Consider the following 25,218-nt stretch of genomic DNA (forward strand, 5'->3'; position numbering starts at 1 on the left):
GTGGTGGTGGTGGTCGTGGTGGTGGTGGTGGCCGTCGTGGTGGTGGTGGTGTCCGTGACCCATATTTCTTTCTCCCTATAATATTTATATAAATCAGAAATAATTCAATTTGACACTCATAAAATACATGCACATAATAACACACTATAAAATAAACACGTGAAAGGAAACAGCACAATTGTACACAGTTAATATATTCAATTCCCACTATTGATCTCAATAAATAAAACTTATATAAAAAGAAACAGCAGTTATTCAATTAATTTTGGGGTTCTTGATTTCAGTTTTCGCAGTTAATATATTCAATTCCCACTATTAATCTCAATAAATAAAACTTACCTTTTTTATGGGCACTTTTGAAGTAAAGAATTTCTCCTCTGTAAATTCTTGAAGATCTGAACTAGAAGAAAAATAGCGGCCACGCGTTTTAGGACTTTATTAATTTAGGGATTCACCCTTAACCTAACCCTATGTGGACTCCTTTTTTTTTAATCAAAACCCTATGTGGGGTTCCGGCCCAATTTTATTTAGGTCTATTTTGAAATAACCCTTCAATACTTCTTTTAACAGGGAGATAATCAAATTATTTTGTATTATTTGAGAAAATTTCACTCCTAATTTTAGCTATCTATTATTCTAATTATGTCCTTGCCACCTCATTAGTACTATCCGCCCATCAGCCGTAATTTATTATTTTTTCTTTCTTTTTTTCATTTTTTTTCCTCTATCAAGTATATTGACCGACTATAAAGCATATTAATCGACTAAGATGAAACATAGTCGATTAATAAACAAGGGCAGCATAAACACGCCGCCACCGGATTATCGTACCGACTATCGCAGTCGTGGTGGTGGTGGTGGCGGCCCATTTTATTACACCTAAAATATCAAACACACACAAAAAAAAAAAAAAAAATCAGAATGAATTTTTAATTACGATTATTGTAAATAATACATGCGCACTATTAAATAATCTCGATAAATAAAATTACCTTTTTATGAAGTAAGGAACTTCTCGTGTTGAATATTTGGAGATCTGAACTAGAAGAAAAAAACAGGGGATCTGTGCGTGTGTGTGGAGGAAGACGAGTATATAAAGGTTAAAACTTTAGGGTAAATTACGAAAACCTCCCTAAACTTAGATTAAATTACAAAAACCACCTCCACTTATTCATAATTACCAAAACGCCCTTGAGGTTGTTTCCGCCTTACAACCAAGGTTGTAAAAAGCGGTAATCGGTTCCGAGTCGGTCAGGCACTGACTCACGATTAATCGGTGCGGCGGTGATTAATCGGTGATAAATCGAAAATAAATCGGTTTTTAAAATTTAATATAATATATTTGTAGATATTATTTATAAATACTCAAAACATAGATAAAAAATATTTAAACATAGTTATATCTCCATCATGTATATATTCTAATAACATAATAAAAGTTTAATAATAATAAGATCATAATACATCAATATCCTTATAAAATATAAATAAAAAGGCAATTTTTTTTGAATTTACATACATTCTTGACATACATCATTAGTTCTTTAACAATAATAATTAACATAAACAAAATAAAGCATAAACTCCTTTTTTTTTTATTAAAATCCCAACTTTTATTTTGATTTATAAAAAAAAAAAAAAAAAAAAACCTATTTTTGACCGATTTTTTGCCGATTTTTGCCACCTAAGTTTGACCCGCCTTAAAGGTTTGACCGCCTCAGACCGCCTCGGACCGCCTCAAACCGCCTCAAAGGCAAAAAACCGATTTTTCAAACCTTTACACTAAAATCGTAAAGGTTTTGGACCGCCTCCGCCTCGGCGACCGATTAATCGGCCGCCTAGTCCGATTTTTAGAACACTGCTTACAACACCCCTTAATCCTTATAGTGTGATTTTTTCACGGATTATTTTTTTAATTCCAGGGAGTAGACTTTACACAATTTCATATATTTTCTTTTATATCTCACCTATTTAATAGAATGTATAATAGATTGTAACACATTTTCTGTTAATAATCTCGACAAGTAGTTAACTAGAGGGGAATTTTGGTTATTACAGATAGGTGGGGGTGTTTTTTGTTATTTATCCTAAGTTCAGGGGGTTTGTAATTTAAACTAAAACTTAAGTGTGTGTACTACGCGTGTGTGAGGACTCGTATTGTTTTTCTTTTTTCGTGAACACGATTTCATTAATGTTCAAGTTTAACAATTTATATTTTCTACTCGTCGTGGGATGTCGGTGGTTGAGAATTGTAATGGCTAGCCTGGAATTTTGGGATATAATTTAATTAATTATAATTGCAATAAATAAAATGATATAGTAACATTAATTGATGAGACTTGGCAACATTATAGTGGATGGGGAATGATCTTTTGGGTTGTTGGAATGAAAAATAATATCTTAGATAATAGTTTTTTCTGTAAAAAAAAAGAAAAAAAATCACAAAATAACGAAGTAAGTCGTTATGATTCAACTAGTGGACGTATAATTTATCGACTCCGAAACAAGGATTCAAAAGATTAGGTGATTGTTATTCAATATGGCTCGAGACGAAAAATTGCAAGAATACCAAATCATAAAACTAGCACTTTGATACCTCAAGACATAAAAACACCCTCTAATGATTTTCGATACTTCACCTCATTGAAATGCAAAAACACAAGGGAAAAAAAGAAATCTAATATTCCTTAATATTAAGAACCTCTATTTTAATTCGGCTAAAAAATAAAATCTCAACAAATTTCTACATAACACGTATTACATATACTCATCCTACGGTCCTACCTATTAGTTTATTTTTAATTCAATTTCATTTAAATAATATAAGAGGTTTTTGTAAGTATGAAAAGTAGGGGTTGTCTAGGGTCCGAGAGGGTTGTACTTCTCGGACCATAAACAATTTAATCTGCACCGTTAATATTAATTGATAAATGATTTTGTCCATTGATCTAATGTACATACCACGACCCTAGGGTATCGTAAAAAAATGTACGCACCTAGCAAAAATCATTGTACTCCCATCATACATGGATCGTACTTCAACGAATTTACACTTTTAACCTTAACATTTAATTAGTAAATATTTACTCAATTTTTATAAACAAAATTTGATAGTTTACACACCATGAACGAACTGGGTCGTCTTTCCCACACAGACAAAGACGCAATTCAAGTATTTTCTTGGTGCCATCTCCGTTGATGGAGAAGTCCGTCAAGATATTCAAGGTTTTAGTTTGTGAACCTATTCGCCGTCTTCTTGAAAAGGTAAACGAGATTGAATATTCCCTCTTTTGTGTTTCTTTGTTGATGTTGTTGTGTAGGAATGAAAATTGATGGTAGTGGGTGGGTTCAACGGCAACTGAGAGAATTTCGAACGGGACCCCGATCTGAGCAATACCCATGGAAGGCGACAATTAGAGGTTAGTTTGGATTTTTTTTTTTTTTTTAAATTCGATTAGATTTTTATTTGAACCTTAATTCAAAAAATAAATCCATGAATTAAATAGAATCAAACTGGATAACTTTGACGAACCTAATTAATGTTCGTTCTTTGGTTTCATTGATTAGAATGACGTCTCTAATGGCTGGTATTGTTTCCACATAGACATATATACTAACATGTTGTTGATAAGATTAACCATGAAAGGGATGTCCCATGATATTTCCCACATTCTTTTTATTGAGGCTAAATTCCGATCACGTAAATTTGTTTTGTTTTGAATAAATTATGGTTTTATGGTTATTGGTTCGTGCTTTTCTTGCTATATTCGACATGGTCAACTATGAATTATATTGTGTTTTTTCCAACTATGCCCAAGTGCTTCGCGTTTTTCTCTGATGTTCTTGTGTAGTATATATATTCTTAAATTTTTATCTAACATATATGTGGCTAAGGCCATTCATGGAGCAACTTTTATTTAGCATACCTCTCCTTTACATTGGATTGAGTTGCCAATAAATTGATATTCTTGCATAATAAAACCACGAAAGAAAAATATTAGTACTTCAAAGTATGATACATGTCAAAATCTGTGTCTTTTAATTGTATTGAAATAAATAATATTGATTGATTTCTAAATGCTCGTGTTTTTTATTGTGTGAGCAAAGACTAGAGAGAACCAAAAATCAGTTGGAGTGAGATAATGACTCAGACCTAGGAGTTAGAAGCAAAATGTTGCAAAGAAACTATTATTTATGGTGCCAGAAGAACTGCAGAAGCGCCGCTTACCCTTCTTCAGCTCCTTCCGATGATGGTAAATACACTTATATATTGAGGTTGTTGTAAAGTATTTTTGCTTTGATAGACTTGTGGATTCTTTTTTAGAAATTATGCTTTTATTGTGCATCGCCCCAATCTTACTGAAGTTATTGAATTTATTATTTGTCTGTGCATATACAGGTGATATAGCCTAAAGAAGATCGATCGCAAGTGCAAGCTGGAGTTTTGATCCGAAACAAGACTAGAGATCCTTCTACTGATTTTAATTTGGGTTTTAATCACTTGTAGTTGTTAGGATTTTACATTAATATGTGAACTAAATTCTATGTGATAGTTTTGTGAAATGATGAGAAATTATTCAATCTGTGATAAATATTTGCAATGAATACCTGTAAATATGTTAGGCATATTTTTGCTTCTACTTGTTAGAACGGGAAAAGAGTCACTGACTCCCTCTGCTCTCCGGTTACAAGAAACAATCTGCTAGCCCATATATGGCATAAAAATAAGTATTTCAACAGTAAAACAAAATAGTTTATGTTTGTATATATATATATAGTTAGAAAACATTAATTAAATAAATATAAAAAATAAAAACCAATAGAAATCAATAAAAAGAAAATCAACTCCAATAGGGTGTTGCATCCCATAATACTGACTACAGGGACGGTGAGATGTATTCAAGAAGCCACTATGTTTCTGAGTTGCATTGCGACATGACTCATTACTTCCTTTTCCTCTTCAATCCCTTGCTTATACTTTTAATCGAGACGAATAGCATTGTGCGGATCAATAATAATTTTCTCCAAGAAATGCATAACGAATTTGAGACCTCTTATACGACCATAATATCCCACAACTCTATCTCCTGGAGGTGAATATATGTGTTTTTCATAACCTTTCCGACCTTCCTTTAGATAACGTCAGGTTAACACCATTATGCCTACAAACAAGAAGAAGAAGAAGAAAAACAAGAATTATTGTACTTTTTGACCCTGCCATCAGGGGAGAATGCTACCAATGAGTTCAATTATAGTAAAGCCATTACTTCTTGGAACCAGGAACAGTATTTATTTTCACTATTAGTATTCTATTTCAAAGTAACATGTAGTTATGTAGTCTATAAGAGAACAAGAAAAAATGATATGTAACAATAAAGCAGAGTAGCAAACACATAATAAACATGCATGCAAGAATCTTAGGAAACAACAAGCCAACATATATAATACATAAACTGTTCAACTCATGCCACCAAAACATCAAAATATAGTGAACACTTACGATTACATACTAATAGTTCGATTCATATAAATACCTTAAGGGTCCATTTGGATGGAGGGATTTGGAGGAGGGATTTCAAATCCATGACAATAAATTCCTCTAACTTGTTTGGATTGAGGGAATTGGGGATGAATTTCAAATCCATACCCTTATTTTTTAGTTGCTTTTTGAGCAATTGGGGTGGATTTCAAATGACTCCAAATTGAAGTCATTTCAAATTTCTTTCACAAATCAAATCCCCCTCCAAATCCCTCCATCCAAACGCACTCTAAAATATTTTCCATAGCAATCTATCTTCATAATGGTAATAAAAACTTGCAATGCAGACCAAGCACAAAGCTGAAAGTGATAATAAAGAATAATGACGTGTTCTGGGCACAATACAATCAATTATGGAATGGACATAACCAACCAAATGTAAGACAATATTTTTCATTAAATTGTTACAAATTTATGGGTGGAGTCTTGAAAACCCTAAATGCAGTTGATGATCTCAATCGGAGCGCATGCATTACCTCAACTTTCAAGCCCTAAATGTTGTACAACCATTGTTTTCGTACTCTTAAAAAATCAGCCCGAAGAAGAGATGGTGAAAGAGAAAGACGCTCAGCCAGAGAGAGAGAGAGAGAGAGAGAGAGAGAGAGAGAGAGAGAGAGAGAGAGAGAGAGAGAGAGAGAGAGAGAGAGAGAGAGAGAGAGAGAGAGAGAGAGATGGGTTTACGGTAGTTGTGGTGAGAGAGACACAATTCGTCGGCCGGAAAGAGGACATGTTGGAGAAGGGTTTACGGTTGTTGGCTGAAGAACACAGAACATATTAATGATTAATCGACAATTAACATATTATCTTATCATTATTATTGTTATGTAATTCAATATTAGTTATTAGTCATTCAATTATAATAAAGTTTTAGTTTTAAGGGTATTTGTGTCATTTAGTATATAATCCAGAGTTCGTACTTATTTTCGCAGGGTACGCACTTATCCTAAATGGCAAATTTTCATTGGATAATAATGGTCCGAGAAGTACAAACCTCTCGGACCCTAGACAACCCCATGTGAAAGTATTATATTAATCATCAATTAAAAGTTTGATCATTGGTCTTAATTAATGCCTATCTATTGGAGTTCTCTGAGAGCATCTCCGACCGGTTACTATATCGCCATTTTTTCATTTAATTTAGGTGTTTTTAGCATCTCACTTAAAATTCTTATACCACCATTACAACTATAATTATGGAGATTTGGTTTTAGCATCCCATCGTGGCCAACCCCCATATCACCGTATACCAAAATCATATTTGATATGCCTAATTGGGTCAACCCAATGGGCCTACAATTTCTTTACCTACTGGGCTACGAGCCCCATATCGAAGACTAATATCACCGAGGCCCAAACACCTTCAAGTAAGGCTTGGGCCCAACAAAACAAACCCAACCCAATAAACGACATATAAATAGAGGTTTTACTCATTTTATTAAGGTACGTCCTATTAACTGAGCAATACTATAACATGTATTCTCTGGACTATTTCTATGATCAGCACGTCTGACTTGAGCGTCGGAGGGGTTTCCGCCGGATCAACCCCCGGCTTAGTTCATGTGTTCTATGATCGCAGGTACATCAGGATCATCAAGTTGTTAAGCTACTGATCCGCTTTGCTCTCCCAGTTCATTTTCTACACCACCCTAGGTGAGCTATATTTTAGCATCATCATTTTGGCGCCGTCTGTGGGAACGATGCAAACCAGATCAGGTAGCCAACAAGATCCTCCTGAGGCGTCTGCTAAGAGAGAAAATGACACAGCTAACGACCTCCCACCTCGTGGAGGCTCTAGCTTGCCACCTCCTCCATATTCTATGGATCCACCTCGCAAGGTTCAGGTGATCCCCCCTCGGGACCCACCACTCGCCGATCCACCACTCCCTGCTCCTCGAATGGTTCAAATAACCGAGGATGCGCTTCAACGCATGATAGCAGAAGCTTCAACTCGCGATGCCACAGAGGCCGTGACCCAATATATCGCCACGATGGGAGCAAATGCTCCCAACGCGATACCAGCACCTGCTCCACATGTGGAGCCACCTATGGCACCACCGCCATCGACTCCCTGGGGGCTTACACCTGCCCCCAAAATATTTCGCTCGCCAAGGGTTATTGACTCCCTGGGAGCTTACATCGCCCCCAAAATATTTCGTTCGCCAAGGGTTATCGACTCCCTGGGGGCTTACATCACCCCCAAAATATTTCGTTCGCCAAGGGTTATCGACTCCCTGGGGGTTCACAGTGCCCCCAAAACATTTCATTCGCCATGGGTCATCGACTCTCTGGAGGTCTACTTCCGCCCCCTCGAACGGTTCAAATAACCGAAGAGGACCTTCAGCATATGATCGCCGAACCTTCAACAAGATCAACTTCTACTTGCTCCTCTAACGGTTCAGATAACCGATAAGGACCTTCAGCGTATAATCGCGGAAGCTTCAACTTGTGCTACCACTGAAGCAGTGGCACCATACATCGTCATAGTAGGAGCCAACACTCCTCCTCGTGAGGCCCCACTGGGTCCTCAACATGATCAATTTCTACTTACTTCTCGAACGGTTCAGATAACTGAAGAAGACCTTCAGCGTATGATCACGGAAGATTCAACTCGTGCTGCCACTGAATCAGTGGCACCATATATCGCCAAGGTTGGGCATCTCACCCCAGTGGTTCGTGATCGCCTCATCCTAAATGGGGGGCTATCCCATCCTAAAGTTGGGCATCTCATCTCAAGGGTGGTACATCCACTTACCTTTCAACCCCAAGGGGTTTCACATCCCATCAAGTGTTTCACGTCCCTACTTCAAAAGCAGAAAAAATGGTCTGACGCGCACGCGCGAACCAATGGCACAACCATGCGCATCCACCTCAGACCATAGGTCTCGAGCGCCTCATCCTACAGTGGGCAGTTATCCCCATCCTAAGGTTGGACATCACCCTTACCTTTCAACCCTAAGTGGGTTCACATCACATCTCAAGAGACGAGTATAATCTCCCTACTCAAAAAATAGAACATCCCCAAGGGGGTACACATCCCATCTCAAGGAACGAGGATAATCTCCCTACTCAAAAAATAGAACATCCCCAAGGGGGTGCACATCCCATCTCAAGGAACGAGGATAATCTCCCTACTCAAAAAATATAACATCCCCAAGGGGTGAATATCAACCAAAAAAAAAAAAAAAAAAAAAAAAAATCGGGCACGATTCCCGAGGCACGCGCGGGCACGCTTCCCGAGGCGCCCCGACACGATTCCCGAGCGCGCGCGGGCACGATTCCCGAGGCAGTGCGCGGGCACGCTTCCGATGCAAAAAAAAAGAAAAAAAAATGGTCATGATTCCCGAGGCGCGCGCGGGCACGATTCCCGAGGCGCGCGCGGGCACGCTTCCCGATGCAAAAAAAAAAATGGGTACGATTCCCGAGGCAACCACGGGCACGATTCCCGAGGCAGTGCGCGGGCGCAATTCCCGAGGCGCGCGCGGGCGCGCTTCCCGAGGCGCGCGTGGCACGCTTCCCGATGCAAAGAAAAAAGTAATCGGCACGATTACCGAGGCAGCGCGCGGGCACGCTTCCCGATGCAAAAAAAATCCGGCACGATTCCCGAGGCAGCCGCGGGCACGATTCCCGAGGCAGCGCGTGGGCACGATTCCTGAGGCAAAAAAAAAAAACCAAAATGAGAAGAAGGAAAAAAGAAGAAGAATAGAAGGAGAAGAAGATTAAGAAAAAATAAGTAAAAAAAAAAAAAAAAAAAAAAAAGGGCGGAGCGCGTACACAGCGCCTGACGCGCGACCCCATGCGCGCGCGTTCTCACAGCGCGCTACCTCCTACTTTGGAGCGCGCACAACTCCCGCTATTCTCCACCAAATTGCGCGAACTCTCCAGCGCGCCTCACTTACTCGCGCACGCTCTAATGATTTTCGATACTTCACCTCATTGAAATGTAAAAACACAAGGAGGAAAAAAAAAGAAATCTAATATTCCTTAATATTAAGAACCTCTATTTTAATTCGGCTAAAAAATAAAATCTCAACAAATTTCTACATAACACGTATTACATATACTCCTCCTACGGTCCTACCTATTAATTTATTTTTAATTCAATTTCATTTAAATAATATAAGAGGTTTTTGTAAGTACGAAAGTATTATATTAGGGTCTATTAGATATAACCCCCTTAAACATTCAAATAATAGGGGTAGATCCAAATTTAAATTTGCCATTTTGATAAAAGCCCAAGCTTTTCGTAATTACATAATTACCCTCAATCAAATCCCACAAATCCCGTTACTTTACCTTTTGAAATAATATCAAATCCTTCGGCCCATAGTTGATTAACGAGATGCATAGTCGAATTACATCTGTATTAATATACTATCCCATATCATTTAATAGACTATCCCACTGGTATAATTTTACTATGAATCTCGTTAATCGACTATGGGCCGAAGAATCATCAAAACCCTAGATTTGAGAAGTGACGGCGGCGGATTTGTTTTTAAAATTAATAGACTATCTCATATCTTTTAATAGACTATCCCATGTATCTAATTCGACTATGGGTTTAGTTAATTGACTATTGGAAAAATAATAATATATATGGAAACTGAATAATATGTTTGTTTGAAATACTAATCAATTAGGGTAATTTTACTTATTATATGAAAACGATTAGGGTAAATAATAATATATATGAAAAAATAATAATATATATGGAAACTGAATAATATGTTTGTTTGAAATACTAATCAATTAGGGTAATTTTCCTTATATCATGTAATAGACTATCTTATTGATCTAATTCGACTATGGATCTCGTTAATTGACTATGGATCCCGTATTATTCAACCACATATAGTATATTAATAATTTCAATATAGTACATTAATCTGCTATGATAGTATATTACGGTTATAGTAGTGATATGAAATTGTGTTACAAACAATATACCACTGAAATGACAAGAACATTGAGAACTACACCAACGTAAAGTATTCCACATAACCAATAAAATAGTACATTAATAATCTCATAATTTCAATCTAGGGTTTTGATTAAATACATAAAACACATCATAACATAATCAAACCAATATGTCGAGTTAAAAAACTCTAGTACATTAATAATCTCATAATAGTATAATAAAATGAAAATGGTAGTATCATACGGTATTCATAATAGTATACTACTGTATTACAACGGTTTAACACTTAACCGAAGTTACCGAGCCATTACATCGTAAACACCTCTTTATAGCAACCAACCCACCAAACCTCAACAAAATCCGTACGAAATTCGCCATCGAAAAAACCTAAAATCATGAAACAAATTTAAAAATCCAGAATACTAAAAAATGATTAAATAGACTGCAAATACATTTGAATGATAATACATTAATATCATCAAAAATAAACTTAAAATGCAAAATCCATACGCTAAATTAAAAAAGACTATGAACTATATTTTAATGTACTACCCAGCACACTTAAATCGGCTGTTATAAACAAATAAACCAACTATCGATCGGGATAAAAACATGAACTCGACCACAGCGGACAATTATTCCGATTATTGCATAAACCAACTACGAAGCTCATATAAAACAACTCTGGTCCGATCTGCGTGAACCATCCTCTTCTAACTCTGTCAATCCTCTTCCAAACAAACATCATCGGCAAAAAAAAACGATATATATATGACGGAATAATTTTGTTAAAAAACGTTCTACTTAATATAATCAAGTATCAACACAATTCTTAAAAATTTCTAACCACCGTACACGACAATCATGGACATTGAGCAAAAATTAAAAACGAATAATGCATTCATACTCGCTTAACAACGTCCAACAATTAACAAACGCTCAAAAATCGATCCTATTTCCACGACGGTGCAGAAATCTTCAAAGACGATAAAACCCGCTGGAACGATGAAGAGAATCTTCAAAAAATATTGTACACGATTTGATATAACGGCCAATGATCTCACGTAAATTTATTACGTGATTTTAGGCAACGTATCAGCAAATCTCAAATCACGTATTAAAGGAAATAAATGTCGTTTAATAATAAAACAGGGGTATTAAAGGGAAATTATATAATATATTTTGCCAAGTTGGCAAAATTGGGTGTATCTCAAAAAGGGGAAAAAAAATTGGATCTACCTCATTAGAAAATATGAATAAGGGGGTTTTCCCTAATAAACCCATTATATTAATCATCAACTAAAAGTTTGATCATTGGTCTTAATTAATGCCTATCTATTGGAGTTCTCTGAGAGCATCTCCGACCGGTTACTATATCGCCATTTTTTTCATTTAATTTAGGTGTTTTTAGCCTCTCACTTAAAATTCTTATACCACCATTACACCTATAATTATGGAGATTTGGTTTTAGCATCCCATCGTGGCCAACCCCCATATCACCGTATACCAAAATCATATTTGATATGCCTAATTGGGTCAACCCAATGGGCCTACAATTTCTTTACCTAATGGGCTACGAGCCCAATATCGAAGACTAATATTACCGAGGCCCAAACACCTTCAAGTAAGGCTTGGGCCCAACAAAACAAACCCAACCCAATAAACGACATATAAATAGAGGTTTTACTCATTTTATTAAGGTACGTCCTATTAACTGAGCAATACTATAACATGTATTCTCTGGACTATTTCTATGATCAGCACGTCTGACTTGAGCGTCGGAGGGGTTTCCGCCGGATCAACCCCCGGCTTAGTTCATGTGTTCTATGATCGCAGGTACCTCAGGATCATCAAGTTGTCAAGCTACTGATCCGCTTTGCTCTCCCAGTTCATTTTCTACACCACCCTAGGTGAGCTATATTTTAGCATTATCAATATTTTTCCACCAATTTTTTTGGTGAAGAAATTTTCATCTCTCACCCATCCACCATTTTCCTATTTTTTCCACCAAATCCTATTTTCCTAACAAATATAAAGGTGAAAAATAAGATTTGGTGTAATTAACACAATTTTAGTAATTAGCATATAGATGATGATTTTAACTAATTGCACTTGATTACCGACTTATTAGCATGTATTATTAAAAAAAATATTAATTCTAATAATATAAATATGCTTATATTTTTTTTATTAATTTGTATAATTTATGTTGTAATATTTTTATTTAAGCAATAATTTATTAGATTATTGTTTATGTATGATTTTATTATATGTAAAATAATTTGAGTTTATGTTATTTCATGTTTAGATAGTTTTTTAAAATTGATAACACATTTTTAAATTATATAGTTAAAAAAAATATTTTTTTACTCAAAATTGGATCTATAATTAGTATTTAGGAAATAAAATATACTAAAATTACGATAAACATTAGATTTACAATTTTGGGACATATATGGTGAAATGCCTTGATAGACCAAACCAAATCTCCATTTCATATAAGTGGTGAAATGGTGAAATATTCTTATTTTAATATTTGATCTAAATTTTGGTGAAATCCATGGGATACCAAAAACACCATTTTTCCAAACAAAATGGTGAAATGGTAAAATGATGTGCTACCCGGTGGGAGATGAACCCATTTTTTCACAATCAAAACTGAAATTTGGTGAATAAATGGTGAAACCGATTGGAGATGCTCTTAGAACAACTCAAATTGAATTATCAAATACTCGTTAGATATTTAATATAATATTTAATTATCCATTTAATATTCATCTGCTCCTACCATGGTGTTATCAAATTAACTATTAATTAGAAGGTTTTGGGTGGTTTTATTTATAATTTGCACATGCTATTTGTATTGAATATTTATGTGGTTATTTTTTTTGATAACTCAATTTCCAATATATATTTTTACATACAAATAGGTGGAATATCAAAATATTTACGGAAATTTTTAGTGATTTTTAGTTTTGGGGTATCAACAGATAGTTTACATGTTTGATAATCCATTTGGTACTCTATTTGTCGGTTCATTAAAGTACCCACAAAAAAATTGGGAGCGTTGCCCCCCATTCAATTTATTTTAACCTACACTTAGTGAAGTTCATCGGGTGTAATTTCACCATATAAATGACACACACACCCGCATATGAATGTGTGGGGTTGTGTCGCTCTATGCTGCGAAATTAATCAGGTGTAGGTACACGTAAGTACTCCTTATTTTGTTGAAAATCTGGCATTGCATTGCCAAACGTTACTTCTAACCTCTCCTTTCACTAGTAATTGAAATTGATCTTTAATTTAACTAGCAGAACATGTGTCGTAGCTTATCTAACTAAAATATGTCCAAGCTTGTGTTGTTAGTAAGCCGAGCTCAAACGAACTTTTAAACAACACTCTCGAATCGAGTGGCTTTGTTTAATTCACAACCCTAAATATCCATATGCATTGCAACTCGAATTCGTCAATCTATTTTATTCTTACAAAGATCGATAAAATCAACATTCAAACGTGATTTGAACTGTGCAACAAAAAGCATACCCACTAATACAAATAAATATGTTGTTTTCCATAGAAAAATCTTCCTTTTGATATACATGACTTGCATAACTAAAACAAAAAAAAAAAAAAAAAAAAAAACAAGAAATATCAAAATCCAATCGATCGTAGCTTGAACATCCCAAAATTTGACTAGAAAGAATTCTAACACCTAAAGATATAGCGAAATTAGAGACGAATAGAAAAGTAATTAATCGACAACAATAACGGTGGGGTGACGGTCGTTGAGGCCGTCCTGGAGGGCGAGTCCGAAGCACTTCAAAACATCACCTATGCAACTCAACATTACGACAATTGTCGTAACTAAACTAGGGGACCTGTTACATGCCACCACTGGATTATAGCATCGACGATCAAAGTCGTGGTGGTGCTCGTGGTGCTCGTCGCCGTGGTGGTGGTGGTCGTGGTGGTGGTGGCCGTCGTGGTGGTGGTGGTGTCCATGACCCATATTTCTTTCTCCCTATAATATTTATATAAATCAGAAATAATTCAATTTGACACTCATAAAATACATGCACATAATAACACACTATAAAATAAACACGTGAAAGGAAACAGCACAATTGTACACAGTTAATATATTCAATTCCCACTATTGATCTCAATAAATAAAACTTATATAAAAAGAAACAGCAGTTATTCAATTAATTTTGGGGTTCTTGATTTCAGTTTTCGCAGTTAATATATTCAATTCCCACTATTAATCTCAATAAATAAAACTTACCTTTTTTATGGGCACTTTTGAAGTAAAGAATTTCTCCTCTGTAAATTCTTGAAGATCTGAACTAGAAGAAAAATAGCGGATGTGTGTGGAGGAATGTACCACGCGTTTTAGGAATTTATTAATTTAGGGATTCACCCTTAACCTAACCCTATGTGGACTCCTTTTTTTTTAATCAAAACCCTATGTGGGGTTCCGGCCCAATTTTATTTAGGTCCATTTTGAAATAACCCTTCAATACTTCTTTTAACAGGGAGATAATCAAATTATTTTGTATTATTTGAGAAAATTTCACTCCTAATTTTAGCTATCTATTATTCTAATTATGTCCTTGCCACCTCATTAGTACTATCTGCCCATCAGCCGTAATTTATTATTTTTTCTTTCATTTTTTCATTTTTTTCCTCTATCAAGTATATTGACCGACTATGAAGCATATTAATCGACTAAGATGAAACATAGTCGATTAAAGAATTTGCTACTAAAAATATTAAAACACAACTACATAAAAACGAAAATCAACATTTTTTTACCAAAATAAATAATATACATAAATTGTACTTGATTTATACAAATCATAATCAATACACAAAAATCCAAAAATGAATTTAAAAATGAAATCGAGTAACCTTAATCGACTACCAAAACAGTCGATTAACACTTTAATTGACTACCTGAGCATAGTTGACTAACTTAATCGACTATGAAAATACAAAGTCGATTAAGGTTTTAGCCTGCACGAACTTCTCTACCCGTGCTGTCCTCCGCCTTCCACCAAAAAACCTAGATATGCCTCCCCATCGTCAACACACCACTGCCACACCCCACTATTCAAACATCCCTAACAAGAATAAAATAAATAAATTAAATAATTCATAAAAAAAACACAAATTAGCCTTTAAATGTCCAAAAAAAAAGAAAAAGGAACAATTCATAGTATTTGTCAACTATTGCTAGCCACTCGATAAACAATTTTTGAACACATAACAAAACCAACACTATAAAAAAAAAAAGTAAAGAAGCAAAAAAAAAAAGAAAAGAAAAACAAATACCTTCATCAACATCAACCGCAACAATGATTTTCTCACGCCTCATTCCCGTAGACTTCGACCCACTGCATCCTGGATGACGAGCGCCCCAACATCAGTTTCAGCGTTGTAGGTGGATACCACCGCCGCCAACTACAGACACGTCACCACCCTTCATGCGACTGCGGGAGGCGGCGGCAAACATTCTTCCACCACCGCTATCGGTTGTCGTCAAACATTCTTTCAGAGTCGTCGTCTGATCTCATTCTTCGAAGACGTCTTGCTTTTCCTCCGAATTTCAGTTGAGAAGAGAAGATGAGAAAATGAGAAGATTGAAATGACAAATGAAATGGGTTAGGGTTCAGAAACGTGAAAATGTGATTTAATATCAATAAGGGTGGTTTGAGAATTATTAAAATTGTATTTGGGTGGAATATTAGCTAAGGGGATTTTCTTTTATTATTTTTGGAGTCGAGTTTTCCTTCACTACATTTCCTAGATGGTTTCCTGCTAATTTTCCCTTTTATTTAATATTTTTTACTCTGTATATTAAGTATTTTATTTGTGTACTTACATCATATTTATCTTTATTAGCTCACTTAATGCTTAGCTTTTCATCCGACATTCAAAAAGAATATCTAAATTTATAGAAATGACAAATAACAAATGGGCCCATGATGAGATATTTAAATGCATATAGGTTGAGACAAAAAGTAATTTTGCAAATAAATTCATTTTCATTTCTTTTGTCTAAAATACGGATCATAATATAATTTTAATCAACTCCATCTATTGTATTCTAACTTCATATTGACCCCGAATTTGAACAAATATATCACATTAATCCCCATTTTCATAATTTTTTTTAATGTTTTTTAGAAAATAATTTTTTTTTTCCGGCCAGATTCTGGCGTTGATTTTTTTTCTCTCTAAATTGCTGTGTTAACAACAAAATTAGTGTCCGAGAAAGTAATATTGAATGCCGAAACAGTAATATTATTGGATGAGGTAGTGATATTACGATCGGAGACCGTATACTTGTGGTCGAACACAACAAAATTGCAGACCGAGACGATAAAATTAATTAATACAGTAGAATCGCCCTTTGTAACGATCAAGGCTACTATCTTGACCTGCAAGGGCTTGCCTCAATGTTTCTTTTGTTTCTATAGAACAAGATAAGATAAGATACCTTTAGAAATATTTTGAAGGCCGGTATAATCAACACATTAACATTAAAAAAAAATGCCAAACGTTATTTACGACTATAACATTTTCTTTGGCCCTCCTTCGAGCACAACAACATTTGACCGAGAAGCCCGTATGAATATAGCTTAACTGGTTTCGGGGGTGGTAAGTTGGTGCAAGATCCTATGATCGAATCCTGGCAACCGCAGTGTGAGAATTTCAACTCCAATGAGGGTTGGATCCTTGTGGGCACAAGATTCAGGTCCGCTACCCCTAACGGACCGTTGAGTCACCATGAATTTACATCCCTCCATCAAATAGTTGTCGGGCCAAAGTATGAGTGCCCCGAGGGCGAGAGATTTTGCCTCTTGGTGCAAACAATTGACCGAAGAAAAGAAATTAAAATAATTATTTTTACAGACAATTTTCTATCCCCCCATTATTAGATTATGTAGGTATAAATCCAAGTTATAAGCCCAATATTGTTATAACCCCCTACATTTTAATAGGGATGATTTGCCGAAAAATAGGAAAATTGATCCTAAATTCATATATTCCAAAACCCTTACCCCAAATCAGTTTTAGCAAATATATGGCCACATTTATCTCGATGGTTAAACTCCAAAAACTAAAACCCCAACACCCCCCCGCCCCCCAACTTCTTTTACAGCGATGCATAAATATACATTATCGTTGTTTTTGTGGATGCAAATCACAACAGAAAAAATATTTGACAAGATGGTGTGAATCGGCAAAGTACAAGTAATTTTCTCTTGCACATATTTTTAATTTTTTTTATTGACGATTCATTCAGGGAATGCCATGGATTTTTGTTCAGAGTATTGAAAGATTCATATTGAAGGTTTAGATCCCAAATAATTTTTTTTTTGTGTGTTAGCAAAAAACCTAACCGAACCGATCCGTGCACACCCCTATAATTTTCTTCAAATGTCTGACTATATTGAGATCACTAGATCGGATTATTGTGAGCTAAATTATCGAGTTGTCTAAAATACGTTTAGCCAAACGGACCATAAATATTCTTTTATTATCAACAATTTATTATTGTAAGCTAGATTATCGACAAAAGATTTATTATTATTATTATTATTATTATTATTATTATTATTATTATTATTATTATTATTATTATTATTATTATTATTATTATTATTATTATTATTATTATTATTATTATTATTATTATTATTATTATTATTATTATTATTATTATTATTATTATTATTATTATTATTATTATTATTATTATTATTATTATTATTATTATTATACACATACACACACACACACACAAAATATATATATATATATATATATATATATATATATATATATATATATATATATATATATATATATATATATATATATATATATATATATATATATATATATATATATATATATATATATATATATATATACTCATTCTACACAAAATGGAAAATGATCATTAAATCCTTAGTAAGAAAACAATCTGCCTACAATATTTATTAGTTTTGTTCCATGTTACGCGGATGTACTTCATTGGACTATATTATACTATACATGTGTATAAACCCATACCAATGAACACATATATATTATATATTTGTCGTTATATGTAAATAAAAAATGAAAAATAACTTGATTAAATTCACAAGTTGTGGCATAGATTAGACCAATTTATCCATTAATGCATATAACAATACCAGAAACATAACTGCTTACATATACACACACACTATAGTATGCGTATGCCGTTCTCACCATGCATCATTCAGTATCGAAGAGGCGTACGGAAGAAAAAAAATTCCCCGTGTACATAGTTATTTGTTGATTTTTTTTGTTCTTTATTTATTGTTTTTATACTTATGTTGATGTTGAATATGAAGTACATCTATTTATGGAGTCTATCATTTATTACATGTGGATTCCTACGAGTTCACTGTAAAAACATGACTATTATATCATGATAATCAAATTACATAACTAAATAAAAAGTGATAATAGTAGTTTATTGTACTTATTTAAAAAAAAATATGTGATTAATTTATGGTACATACTGCTCTTGATTGTCAGAGAATGATTCTCTCATTTTCTTCCAACTCTAACCCAAAACATATCAAGTTAAGTTTTCCAAAAAAAAAAAAAAATCCTCAAAACATTTCAAAGGAGTCTATTTCCTTCAAACATAATTTGATTGTTAAAAACAACAAATTAAACTATGAAGATAAAAAACAATGATTTAAGAATATTGCAAAATTGCTTACATAAATAACACATGTTCGATTATATATAATGAAAAAAGTTTAACTTGTCTCAAAAGACAATTTAGACAAATTAAATATATATAATAATATATTTTTCTGAATATGTGTCAAGCATAATGTAAAAATAACAAATATACAGTAAAGTTATTACGACACGTGCAACGCACGTGCACCTGCCTAGTTTACTAAAATATTGAAATTTTGTCTTGGATCTATACACATAAATTATAATATAGAGGAACTTATAGCAAATTGTCTCTTTTTATACATATACTTATAAATTTATTTAATTTATATTATTTTTATTGGTTAAGGACCTACCTATACACATAATCATCTAACAAAATGTATCTCCACCCATATAAGTTCCAATTAAGGGGATCCAACCAATTATATCTTTTTTCTTGTTGTTACTGTGTTTACAACACATTAAAATTATCGGTCATTATAACAAACTTTGCTAATTTGATAAAAATATAAAAAAATAAAAAAATATATTATCATCACCATGTTGACAACAAAGTAACATTATCGGTAAAAAGTGGTCGTCCGAGTTTGATGGATGAAGTCTTTATAATTCTAAAATGAAGTTTTTGTCCCAAAATCCCTAGGACCATTTTGGTTAAATATTGATAGCCCTAGGGATTTTTATGTCCTGTGCGTTTGGACGGTTTTCATAATTACTGTGTTTTTGGATGTTTTTCTAATCGACCAGCTCTAACAAAAAAGGAGAATTATTAAAGTTGGCGATTGATAACCAAGAAACTGTAGTTCGTCAAAGAACATGCGAATCATGGTACGTGTAAGAAAGCTACAACCCTCGCAAGAAGAGCAACGAGAGGTACCAAACCCTTCTTCTGGAATGTCCGATAGTCATAACTAGACACACCCCAGATCGGCCCGTTGACTAACCGGACCGGCCCGTTGACCGGTGAACCGATTTCGGAACCGTGAACCGGCCCATGTAGCTCGGATCAGGCCCGGTTCTAGAAATAGGTAAACCGTGAACCGTCGGCCCGGCCCGGCTGTTGACCCGAATTAAAAAATAAAATTAAAAAAAAGTTGAAAAAACTTAAAAAAGCTGAACCGACATGGTGAACCGGCCGTTATTTGTTCTATTTTGAATTTTCCCCCCCTCACACCCATTTTTTCCTATATAATTAAGTTCAAGTCCTTTTATTTATTTCCTTTTGTTTTTTGCCTATTTAAAATTAATTATTTTAATTTATTTATCCATCAAGTATTTTCAAAAAAAATTATATATATATATAAATATAAATTTTCAGGCCGGCCGGGAACCGGCCCGGATAGGCCCGGAATCGGAGTGAACCGGCGGGCCGACCCGGCCCGCCGAACCGTGTGTTACTCATACGGGCCGGTTTCGGTTCCGAAAAAAGTGAACCGCGAACTGGAGTGAACCGGCCCGAACTGGCCCATGGCTGTGTCTAGTCATAACTGCAAAAGCTTGCAGGCAACAAAAATGAAAACCCATTTCAAATTGCATTCACACTAGTTAGTTGGCATTCAGTGTGGTGAACCAAAAAGAAAATTGAGATATTTGAAGTAAAATCAAAGTATTAAATATGATAGTAATTAATGAAAACACAACACATATTAGCTATGCCGAAATTGGAAAAATTGTGCTGAACTTAGAAAAATAAATAAATTGATGTGCACCTGTGGATTGATTGCAAAAGATAAACACGTTAAACGGAAAAATAACTAGAAAAAAATGGTTGAATGAATACAAGCAAGATAAGTATTGCTCTAATAGAGAAGATGGGGTCCATTTTTGATATTTTACTACTCTTGCTGATAAACTACAAATACATTAAAAAGATAAATAGATAAAGGTAAATAGTTGGATTTTTTAAAATAATTATTAGTTATTTCTCTTTTTCTTTTTTTCTTTGGGTCAAACTTTTACAAGAGTTATTAAATGACCGAACTAGGCGCATTATACTTGTATTTACAGGGGAGCAGTCCAGTACCCTTGTCCACACAACCAACACGTAACCTTGAAAATAAAATATTCTTCTGTCCCGACTAAAAAAAATATGGCAAACTATGATGATGTCCAACAAGAACAGCGTTGGTATCTGGAAAATAACACGCTCGGGAGAGAGGAGATCCGTCTGAAGTGCAATGGAAACCAAAACTGTACGCTTTGTCTCAAAAAAATACAACAACAATACTTTAGTTGCATACTTTAGGGACTGTGTTCACTTATATCATTTTATTTGCTACGTGAACTAAATGGTGACCACAACAGCTGGGGCTGTGGTCAAATGCTCTGTTGATCGGACCTCGCTTGTTGTTGCTGGGTATTTTAGGTACCTCTCTGACGAGAATTCGATTCCCGATCCCTACCAGGATTCGGAACACTATGTGCGGTTGATGCGGTTGTATCCCGTATCACTATGTGCGCTGTTTGTCACCGCTGTTACGGTGATCGTCTCGTTAGATTAATGGGCAACTGTAATTGTATGTACCACATCGACTGTTTCAATGCTTTGTTCCGTAATGCAAACCGTTTGGTCTGCGTCGAGTGTTCTTACAGCTGTAGGTCTGTGTCGCTCTCCCTCAATTAATTCTATTTCGTTGCGTTGCTGGATTTTAGATAGTGGGGCCACATACCATATAACCCCTTATTCTACTTTATTTGTTCAACCACACACAACAAATATACTTCATGTTAATTTACCCACTCGCTCTACTGCTCCTATTAACTCTATCGGCACCAATTTTTTTTAATAAATATATTATTTTAAAATATATTCTTTATGTGTCTTCTTTTCAACTAAACTTATTGTCAGCCAGTAAACCCACTAAATCCTTGAATTGTTGTATTGTTTTATTTCTGTATTTTGTAGAACTAGGCAGGTGCATGTACGTTGCACGTGTCGTAATAATTTTACTGTATATTTGTTATTTTTACATTATGCTTGACACATATTCAGAAAAATATATTATTATATATATTTAATTTGTCTAAATTATGTTTTGAGACAAGTTAAACCTTTTTCATTATATACAATAGGACATGTGTTATTTATGTAAGCAATTATGCAATATTCTTAAATCATTATTTTTTTATCTTCATAGTTTAATTTGTTGTTTTTAACAATCAAATTATGTTTGAAGGAAATAGACTCCTTTGAAATGTTTTGAGGATTTTTTTTTTTGAAAAGCTTAACTTGATATGTTTTGGGTGAAAGTTGGAAGAAAATGAGAGAACCATTCTCTGACAATCAAGATCAGTATGTACCATAAATTAATCACATATATTTTTTTAAATAAGTACAATAAACTACTATTATCACATTTTATTTAGTTATGTAATTTGATATCATGATATAATAGTCATGTTTTTACAGTGAACTCGTAGGAATCCACATGTAATAGATGATAGATCCCATAAATAGATGTACTTCATATTCTACATCAACATAAGTAACAAAACACAATAAATAAAGAACAAAAAAAAAAAAAATCGACAAATAACTATGTACACGGGGAATTTTGTTTTCTTCCGTACGCCTCTTCTACACTGAATGACGCATGGTGAGAATGGCATACTATAGTGTGTGTGTATATTGTAAGCGATTATGTTTCTGGTATTGTTATATGCATTAATGGATAAATTGGTCTAATCTATGCCACAACTTGTGAATTTAATCAAGTTATTTTTCATTTTTTATTTACGTATAACGACAAATATATAATATAGATGTGTTCATTGGTATGGATTTATACATATGTATAGTATAATATAGTCCAATGAAGTACATCAGCGTAAGATGGAACAAAACTATTAAATATTGTGGGCAGATTGTTTTCTTACTAAGGATTTAATGATCATTTTCCATTTTGTAGAATGAATATATATATATATATATATATATATATATGATGACCAATTTAGCATTCTATTTGGCTCATGTAAATCTTTGAGATTGGATTGCATTGGTGGGTCATGACCCAACTTTATCATGTTTTATGGGTTCAAAATTAGGTCAAAGCTTCAAGAGTAGGTATGACTTATAAATACTCCAAATTCTCCACTATAGAAGGTACGCATTATGTTACACACACTACACACTCCTACACACACTAAATCACACGATCAAATCAAGATCTCATATTGTCTTCTTCTCTATTTCGTTTTCCTTATCAATTTGAACTAATTCTCCAATTAACTTGAGCGTCGGAGGGTCTCCCCGGGGCTCAAGCCCCGGATTTCAGGTGAACAGAGCAATTTTCTGGCGATCGTGATCGGGGAAGGTGTTCGAGAAGGGCCAATGTTGATGGTGGTTAAATCGACCTCCATCAAATATATATATATATATATATATATATATATATATATATATATATATATATATATATATATATATATATATATATATATATATATATATATATATATATATATATATATATATATATATATATATATATATATATATATATATATATATATATATATATATCGAATTGCGCTTTTGACAACATTACCCCTAGAAACAATATATATATATATATATATCGAGTTGCGCTTTTGACAACATTACCCCTAGAAACATCAAGCTTTTCAAGGAGCTCAATATCACCATTAACAACTTTTACTCTCAGTTTGATGGCTCTCTTTTTATTATCGATGATCATTATCACTGCTGCCTCGATTTCGCGCTCGACGCCATTTTTATTCCTACTCTGAGAACCCTGCGGCCTCCGTTGCTCACCATCGCCAGCAGCAACCACCATCAAATTGCACCTCTCACTCCCATGGCCGCTGCTTTCACCATTTTCTTGCATCTTCTTCTCCTCTACACTCCTTTTCTCCGACGGATGATGTTTCCAGCACAAGGTTTTTCCACTCAAAGCCATCAAATTGCACCTCCACATTCCGCCGTGAACGACTTTCTGGCAAATGAAATCACCAGCGCCGCCAACAACCGCCGCCACTTCCATGATCCCGAATTGAGCCCGAATTGTGAATAAAAGGAGTTTCACCGATAAACCCTAGACCTAGAGAATAAAATGAGTTTTTTTTTTAGCGAAGAACCCGAATTGAGAAAAAAACAGAGTGTGTGAGAGTCGGAATGAGGTGAACAAGAAACTGAAGAGAAAAAAAGATGTAAGGATTTATACAGAGCACATATATATATATCACAACAGAAACGCACCATTTGCCACAACGGTAGTACAGTACATCAACACAATATCTTCTGTTTGAAACATTCAACAGTCATTACATCTTCCTAAGGCCTTGAAATTGTTGTTCAAATCGATAAATTATCTCTGAAAATAAAAATCAATGTCCAAATCCACCTATTAACAAATGAAATTGTATGCACAGTTTTCCCAGACTAACAACACTTGCAATATTGGCCTCTCAATTAGCATACAACAAATTTCATTTCCATGTTCCTACTATTTTAATTGGACAAAAAACACTCGGTATTATTTGCATACCTGAACAAAATACGATCAGGAACGCTAACTGGGAGAGAGACCCTAAAACCCTCCTAAAGTTGTAAAAGATTGCGTGAGAGAGACTAACTGGGAGAGCGAGAGAGATTGGATTTTTCTAAAACCCTCCTCAGAACCCAATTTACGCTAGAGCAACCCTAAGAAACCCTAATGTCATATTTGAAAAAACATTTTATTATTTTCGAATTCTATAAAAAAAATTATCTCCTAACTATTATTTTAAATATTATTTTCGAATTTTATCAAATTTTTATCTCCTAAATATTATTTTAGATTTTTATCATATTTTTATCATTTTCGATTTGTATCAGATTTTTATCTCCTAAATATCATTTTCATTTTTTTTTATCAAATTTGGGTTTCGATATATATATATATATATATATATATATATATATATATATATATATATATATATATATATATATATATATATATATATATATATATATATATATATATATATATATATATATATGTGTGTGTGT

General features: G+C 34.1%; 2 long non-coding RNA genes across 2 annotated transcripts; one reads left to right on the forward strand and one right to left on the reverse strand.

Annotated features, from left to right (window-relative positions):
* On the reverse strand, nucleotides 1-425 carry LOC148770018 (uncharacterized). The gene is made up of 2 exons (XR_016031532.1): nucleotides 340-425; nucleotides 1-75 (listed from the first exon to the last, which is right to left on the reverse strand). It is a non-coding gene; the product is annotated as an uncharacterized LOC148770018 (long non-coding RNA).
* Nucleotides 426-3,345: 2,920 nt separating this feature from the next.
* LOC148770019 (uncharacterized) lies at nucleotides 3,346-4,514 on the forward strand. Its single transcript, XR_016031533.1, has 3 exons — nucleotides 3,346-3,419; nucleotides 4,108-4,253; nucleotides 4,400-4,514. It is a non-coding gene; the product is annotated as an uncharacterized LOC148770019 (long non-coding RNA).
* The last annotated feature ends 20,704 nt before the right edge of the window (nucleotides 4,515-25,218 follow it).

This window comes from Erythranthe guttata, chromosome 6, assembly GCF_056151865.1.
Source record: "Erythranthe guttata isolate IM_541 chromosome 6, IM_541, whole genome shotgun sequence".
NCBI lineage: Eukaryota > Viridiplantae > Streptophyta > Magnoliopsida > Lamiales > Phrymaceae > Erythranthe > Erythranthe guttata.